At 35.8% G+C, this 8,423-nt stretch overlaps 1 long non-coding RNA gene across 1 annotated transcript; it reads right to left on the reverse strand.

The window, feature by feature from the left end:
- Nucleotides 1–207: 207 nt before the first annotated feature.
- Nucleotides 208–2,822, reverse strand: LOC141650969 (uncharacterized). The gene is made up of 2 exons (XR_012546897.1): nucleotides 2,118–2,822; nucleotides 208–697 (listed from the first exon to the last, which is right to left on the reverse strand). It is a non-coding gene; the product is annotated as an uncharacterized LOC141650969 (long non-coding RNA).
- Between the last annotated feature and the right edge of the window lie 5,601 nt (nucleotides 2,823–8,423).

Consider the following 8,423-nt stretch of genomic DNA (forward strand, 5'->3'; position numbering starts at 1 on the left):
GAGTATCATAGTTACTCGATCGAGTACCCAACAGGTCAGAAACTATTTTAAAACGCAACTCACCCTTACTCAACAGAGTAAGGCCTACTCGATAGAGTACCCAGAGACTTATAAATACGGAGTATTACAAAACTGTCATCACATCGTTCTACATAGGTTACAACTGTCACAAAAGAAGGATTGTCGCACAATCCTTACCACCATGTTTGTCTAAAAAGTCTTACCCAAAATATTACATCATTAACCAAACAACCAACTACTACGTCAAAATATTACACTGTTAACCTAACAACGACGCTTACATTAACCCATCTTCATTTCTTCTTGCCAGGCTTTTGGGGATGGGTTGGGGAAAGGGCATGATCCTTAGCGTTGTTATAAACTGGACCTCATGGGGGACGGTCTCTAGCACAGGTGTACCTCAGCTCATAAGACCGGGCTAGTGCCGCTTCCGGAATGCCAATGTCGTCTATCCCAGGCAAACGAGGGTTGGAGCACCACGTTGTCCATAGCCTTATCCACTTGATCAAGCATGGCAATGAAGGCAGCATAGAAGACGAGGTCGTTTTCCAATTGTTGCGTGAAGGTCTGCTCTGATTCTTCCGCTTCTCCGGCATCAGTCTGCTGCTTTTGTGCTCTAACTCCTTCAGACACGGTAGGCTCCGTCCCCATTTATGTTGCCATTTTACGATTTTTACTATTAACAAACATGTCACCATTTTAGAGAAAACATGTCACCACATTAAGCTAAGCTTATTACACTACTCTAATGTTCAACTCAATTAAACACATCTACAACTAAGGTACATATTACAGCTTAGATGGTCACATTTAGAATTATAAAATACTCCCTCCACTTTTTTATATATGACGTTTTGCATTTACGAGGTAAGCCTTTGACTTTAATATTTACAAAAATATATTTGTTCAAAAAATATAAAAATGGTACCATTAAATTCTTTACGAAAAACTCTTTCATATGAGTATACATATCATAATATTTAGTCTTATATTTTAAAAGATATTGAAGAGAGAAGGGAGTGTCTCGAAATGTGAGAAAGTCATATATAAAAAAATAGAGGGAGTATGTCATCATTCTGCCTATTTATTGTTACCATGTTTTGTATGCTTTCACATTTAATCAACTACAACTTAAAATAGGTACCTCAGATAACATAAAAGGTCACTTTTTTTTAGTATTAACAGACATGTCGCCATTTCAGACTCATAGATGTCACCATATTAAACTTAACTTATAACACTATTATATTACAGCTAAGATGGTCACATTTAGAACTATAAAATTTGTCATCATTCAGCCTATTTATTGTTACCATTTTCTTATGCTTTCACATTCCATCAACCACATTCTAAAATAGGTATCCCAACTAACTAAGATGGTCACATACTAACACTCAAACATATGTCATCATACATCCTAATTATTGTTGCCATTTTCATGTGTTGCTACCTATAAACAATAACATCATCAAATGGGTACATCAACTGACTAACATTATGACATATTACCAACTAATATATTTTATAAGTGACGCCATATGTGACCATGTTTTAACCTTAGATGTTACCCTGTTCAGCTTAGACGAAACCAGACACAAAAATGGTGATAAAAAAATTCTGATAATTAAGAAGGTTACATTTTTAACTAAACATATAAACATTTTATAAGTGACACTATATGTGACTATGCTTAAACCTTAGATGTTACCCTGTTTAGGTTAAACGAACCCAGGTAAAAAAATGGTGATAAAAAAACTCTGATAAGAAGGTTACATTTTTAACTAAACATATGAACATTTTATAATTGACATGTGACCATGTTTTAACCTTAGATGTTACCCTGTTGAGGTTAGATGAACCCAGACCAAAAAATGGTGATAAATAAACTCCGATAAGAAGGTTACATTTTTAACTAAACATATGAACATTTTATAAGTGACACCATATATGACCATGTTTTAACCTTAGATGTTACCCTGTTGAGGTTAGACGAACCCGAGCCAAAAAATGGTGATAAATAAACTCTGATAAGAAGGTTACACTTTTAACTAAACATATGAACATTTTCCGAATACATGGCCACATTTTCAACTTACCGTCTACTATGCTTGCCTGCCCCTTGCTCTTCTTTCTGCCACTTTCACAACTTTGTCAAGTGCATTTGCATGCCAACATAACCCATTAGTAGTACACATAAAAAAAAACAAATCTAAAATCATTAAAACAACAAATTTGCTAAGCTTCACCTTGCAAACCATCATCTTTGGATCCTGATACTTCCTTACCAGTGACTTCTCATTCCTTTTTTCACTATTGATTTTTACCTTTTCAATAAGATTACAACTCCAAACCTCTCTAATTTGGATAAAATTCTCATTTTTGTATCAACAACCCCAGGTCTATAAATCAAAACACAAGATTCAAGCCTTTTTAACATAAAACAAACAAAAACACAATAAAATTATCAAAAGTAAAAAACGACATAGATATTTAAACTTTTTGCATAATTAAAAAAACCAACACAATAATCAACTTTTTACCTTCGATTGATTTTTTCCAAGCTTCGTTTTTTTAGCATTTTTTTACCCAGATCTTGATGGAAATGTTACCACCTTATTTGATGAACATTTTGATGGAGATGAAGATGATGTTTCTAGATAGAGGAATTAATTTGGATTTTGAAAATTGGATGAGAGAGGAAAGATGGATTCTGAAAATTGGGTGATGGCGATTACTGCAAAAGAGAAAAAAGAGCACTAGTCGTCTAGGAAAGCTCCCATATTTTTTTTTTTTTATTATGTATTGTCAAATCAACTTTAAACTAATTAATATAAAAACGGGTCAACTTTTACCCATATTAACCAATATGATATGGAACCGACCCGTCTCTCCCTTGTGACGGATAGTGCATGTCACAAGGGAGACTAATTGGTGTTTTTTTCCATAAGTTATGAGGTAACGGTTATTGTTTTAGTAAGAAATTGACAAAACTTAATAAATTGAATTACGGATGGGTTAAAGTGACCTACTCATTTTAGCCTCCAAATGAGGCGTTAATTTGTATGGGAATGGTAAAGAATAAAGATAGACAGGAAAAAAAATAAAGTGAAGCAATGCACCAAAAATAAATCAAGGGAAAAAAAATGACACGAGAGATTGTGACACGAAAACTTGGTGTGGGAAAAATAGCAGGGGAATGCGGGGTCGACATCCGGCCTATTCAATATATGAAATTAGAGTATAGTAGGTGTTATGGTGAAAACTTTTGTCCCACGTCGGTAGAATAAAGATGGAAGATCATCTTTATAAGTGTCTACAAAATATAATAATAAGAGGCCTTTTGGGAAGGAGCCCGAGAGTAAATCCATGAGAGCTTGGCCCAAAGCGGACAATATCGTACTATTATGGATGTTTGGACACAGATGAGCAGATGCCCAACATTAGGTATTCACGCTTCCGCACAATAGTAGGGTTTGACATGTGGAACTTGTATCACTCAATAGGATGACAACAACTGTGTACTTTGCAAACTGAGGGAAGAATTTTAGATAGAGATTTTTATTTATTTATTTATTTCTATATATAAATAAATAAAAGGAATTTTCTGCATTTAGTCATTTTAACAAAAAATATATGAGTGCTGAAAATCATTGATTCACAACCATGCCGTTGAATGGTGAGGTGATAATTACTTGTGAGCTGTAGGGAAAAAAAATGATGTACTGTATGATTCTAGCTCCATTTCAGGTGGTATTTGTTAAACAAGAAGTTCGATTTTTATTGTTAAATCTTTGGACAATTGGAAAGTAACTAAGACAAAAGTAAATTAAACGAATTCAAATATACTAAACGAGTCTATAGCTTCACGTTCACAATGAATATCAACTCTTACGAGTTTAGGATAAACCAATTAACATAAATAAACGAATTACCGAAGAGTGCAAATTCGGTCGATATAATACACCATTTAGAACAGCTACTTAGCATGCATTACTATAGCTAAGTGCCTAAGTCCGTCCACCAATTATTGTAAGAATTGAATTTATTAATCTTAATCCGGCCAGTGTTTTACAAGAAATTGGGGGCAAATTATTTGGGCTTAATTTCAGTAAACAAGGCCAGGAACCAGAAGCCTGGCTAAGGCTTGGAGTGAGGTCACGGGTAGCAAGCCAATGGGGAGCAGAAGTAAAGCGGATGGGTTAGGCGGCCCTTTAAGCATAAGACAAGCAACAAGTTGCATGGTAAGGCTAAAAAATGTCTATCATTTTAAACATATTTGACCCGTCTTTCACTTTAGACGGATATATCCGTCTATAGTGAGATTAATTGGGTCAAAATTCTGGGTGGAAAGCCAACCCAGCTAGGTCATTTGCCAATAAGGGTGGAATTAGACCATACCTGCCAAATAGATCAATTGAATCGGGTTTGAGTTGATCATTTTGGATTTGTAGGATTTTGGTTTAAAATGGGCTCGGATTCAATGAATTTCGAATATGTTAATATCAAGTTATTTAGGTATAATTGTTAGTTTGAAACATGGAACATTCAAGTTGGATTATATTAATTCAGGTAAAATCAAGTTACAAGTCAAAATTTCAGGTCCTCGGTTATTCGAATCTGATCCATTTTGTCAATTCTACTTAGTGAATGCCGTGGCAAACCTCAACTCTGCAGAGCTCATGCCAGCCTTTAAATTGGGCCAAAACATTTCAAAATGCATGACCAAGCTCGGCTTTTGACCCATCGTGTCATGGGCCATTGAATAGCGGAATCTAACGTACGTGCTTGGGTTGTGATGGGCAGTGACATACATCCCAAGTTCCGCCCTGCCCCATGTAACAGACGGACAAAATAACCCATAATACTATTGGTAATTTAAGTGTAATTATCGGTTCATTTTAAGGCATTCGGATTTGGTTCGTAGAAGGGTAAATTCGATATAATATAAGTTAAGTTCGGAAAGTACGGAGTGCACGCTTGCATAATTATTTACAAATTTCGGCATAACTTTTCGTTTCGAATGACTATGACGGGGTTGTCAATTTAGTTCCCCAACTAATATTAAATTTGACGAAAATTTATGAAGAGTCACAACTCTTTAAAAACAAGATTCGTTTCCTTTTTCACTTCTATGTAAATAGAAGTGAGATTAGAAGATTAATACACTGAATTAATCTCTTCGCCCCACTGGCATTTGAAAATTTCGAAATTTTTTGTCAAAATTTTCGAATTTTTCTGAGGTTGCCTTATAGTATAACCACTTCGCCCCCACTCAAAATTTTCGCCCCCACCGATGTAAAATTCTGACTCCGCCACTAATACATGTAAGGTCTTTACAGGTTCAGAATGTGGTCTACTATTCAATCTCTTACAACTCAATCCAAAATGAAGGAAGTGAGCCAATAATATGGGAAGAAGAAAGAAGGCATGTGCAGCACCAAAGCGCACCTCAAGCGCTCTGTGTGCATTTATAATAAATTGTTCTGTACATTACACGGGCATTAAACTTGTTAAATCAACAATTAAATCTGATTTATGTATAGGAAGAAATACCATGGAAATTAGATGACATTAAATTTGAGATATAGGTATTACTTTTTATTGTAGCAAGTTATAGAAATTAAAAAGAGTTAGATGGTAAATTTGCTCTTTTTTTATGCTTGAGTGCTCAAGGGAGCTTTTAGTGGTGAGGGAATCATAATATTCTTCTTTTACCCAAGTAACTAGAAGTGCAATAATAAACAAATTTACCCATTTACGGGGCTCTAGCTTAACATTTAATTGAATACCAAGCATAGTGCTCCAAGCATTTACAAATTTCCTATTATGATCTATTATGCACAATGATTTTACATAAAGACGATTTGTAGATTTCAAGTAATTTGTGACAAAATTTACTTTATTTAACTTTATTGTAAATTGTGAATTCACCCGATTGGGGACTGAAAATATTAGTTTTATCAAAGAGAGATATATATAGCCAATAAGTCTTGATTCAGACGGTCTGAAATAAAATAAAATAAATGTCGCCTTTTTTAATAGAATGTAACTATTTAATGACAAAATGTTATAACTAAAGTTGTCACATTTTAACCTGAAAAATGATGTTAACATTTTATCAGAAAATAGTAACATTTTATCGTAAAATGACTACATTTAATTCGTCTTATTTCAACTTGCCTAAAATAAGAATTTACGAAAACCATATAAAACAAGCTGAAATAAGAATTTGCGAAAGCCATATAGGGCATGTACAAAGTGTCCAGTGTCCACGTCTTTGAGAAGAGGGTGTTTCTCCTCCTTCCAATGGAAAATCCACTTGTGATTTTACATATAATGATAATTATTTTTTCTAGAGAATAATCTTTCCAATGGAAAATCTACTTGTGATTTTACACACAATGATAATTATTTTTTCTAGAGAATAAAACGATACCGAATGAACAAAATAATTTTAGAACAAATACTAAATTAAAATGTGCTATCGAGTACAAACTCCGGTTTCCGGCCATATTATGTAAGAAATATAATATAGAGGATCATTGTATATGGTACGTATCGTTAGCGGAAACCATAGATGAATAATAGAAGAATAGTGTTCAGTATGCTAAGATCTTCTCCTAGCTCTTCTAGGTTTCTTTATGGTGTTGACTAGGAGTATCCCCTACCGATAGTTGGGGCAATCTCCTTCGGGGTACTGAAGGCAATTTAATGGGTTGACCCTCCCAAGTTTGGCTTTTTCATTCGCAAGAGTCAAGAATCGAACCCCTGACCACTTGTTTAAGAGATGAGAGCCCTTACCACTCATACCAGTCAACTTTGGTTCTAGGTTTCTTTATGATGACAATCAATGGGACATGTCATCCCAATAACCTATTTATATAGGTTAGAGATATTCTAAACATGAAGAGAGACCTAGCCATAATAAGATTGTATCCCCCCCCCCCCCCCTCCTAATCAGGCTGCCCCCTGTATAATAAATAGGCCTTACACTTATCAGTACCATCACACTATGTACTTAATAATACTGACTGAGACAGACATGGGCCCAATGGATCACATAACTGTAGTGAGCTTTACCGGTCTTATTCAAACAGTTTTAACAAACAATAAAACCCGACTAATAAAAGTTTAAATCCAACATATTATGGAACTAACTAGGATCCTCTCCACTTTGTACAAGAAATAGAGAGTTTGTTATCAAATTAACAATCCAAATTAAATGATACTGATAGAAAGTTAATTGTGTTTAATCATGTGTGTTGCCTTCTGATTGATAATTGTTTGGTTTAAATACATAGCATTGGGCCTCGACTACATATGTCATAAGCCGGCCCTAATACCCCCCCTCAAACTGGCGCATGTAAATCAAGAATGCCCAGTTTGTTAAGGAGAGTTACAAAGTGTGTCGACGCTAAAGCCTTAGTAAAAATATCAGCCAATTGGGCCGTAGTAGAAACATGGAAAGGGCGAATCAAACCATCAGTAATGGCATCGCGAATAAAATGACAGTCGATCTCAATATGTTTGGTTCGCTCGTGAAAAACAGGATTTTGAGCAAGCTGAATCGCAGACGTACTGTCGGAGAAGACATCCATAGGAGTAGAAAAAGACACACCGAGGCTAAGAAGCAGCCCTTTGACCCATTTTAGCTCACAAAGGACGGCGGCCATAGCGCGATACTCGGCCTCAGCAGAGGATAGGGAGACGGTGTGTTGTTTTTTAGTCTTCCAAGAAATGGGCGAATGACCAAGAAAAACAATCCACCCTGTAACGGAACGACGGGTAGAGGGATCAGTGCCCCAGTCAGAATCGCACCAACCTGTCACGGTTAGAGGACTATCAGCCCGAAGAAGAATACCTTGGCCCGGACTACCCTTAAGGTAGCGAACGACACGAAGTGCAGCACATAATGTTCCTTGCGGGGAGAGCTCAAAAAACGGGACAAAATATGAACAGCATATGAAAGATCGGGCCGTGTGACAGATAAATAAACAAGACGACCAACCAGTCGTCGATAGGACTCAATATTATCAATAATATCACCTGTTACGGAACCAAGGTTGTGGTTGAGCTCCATAGGTGTAGCAACGGGCTTAGCACCCAATAAACCGGTCTCGGAAATTATGTCAAGAATATATTTCCGCCGACTCAAGAAAATACCCTCGGAATTTCGTGCAACTTCAATGCCCAAAAAATATTTTAAAGTACCCAAGTCTTTCATATGGAAGCACTCACTGAGATATTTCTTGAATTTTGATATAGCCAAAGAGTCATTACCGGCAACAACAAGGTCATCCACATAAACCAAAACATGGAGACAAGTAGTATGGTGGGTATAACTGAATAAAGAATAATCAGAATAAGATTGGGAAAAACCATACCGTCGCAAAGCAGATGAC

Source organism: Silene latifolia, chromosome 1, assembly GCF_048544455.1.
Source record: "Silene latifolia isolate original U9 population chromosome 1, ASM4854445v1, whole genome shotgun sequence".
NCBI lineage: Eukaryota > Viridiplantae > Streptophyta > Magnoliopsida > Caryophyllales > Caryophyllaceae > Silene > Silene latifolia.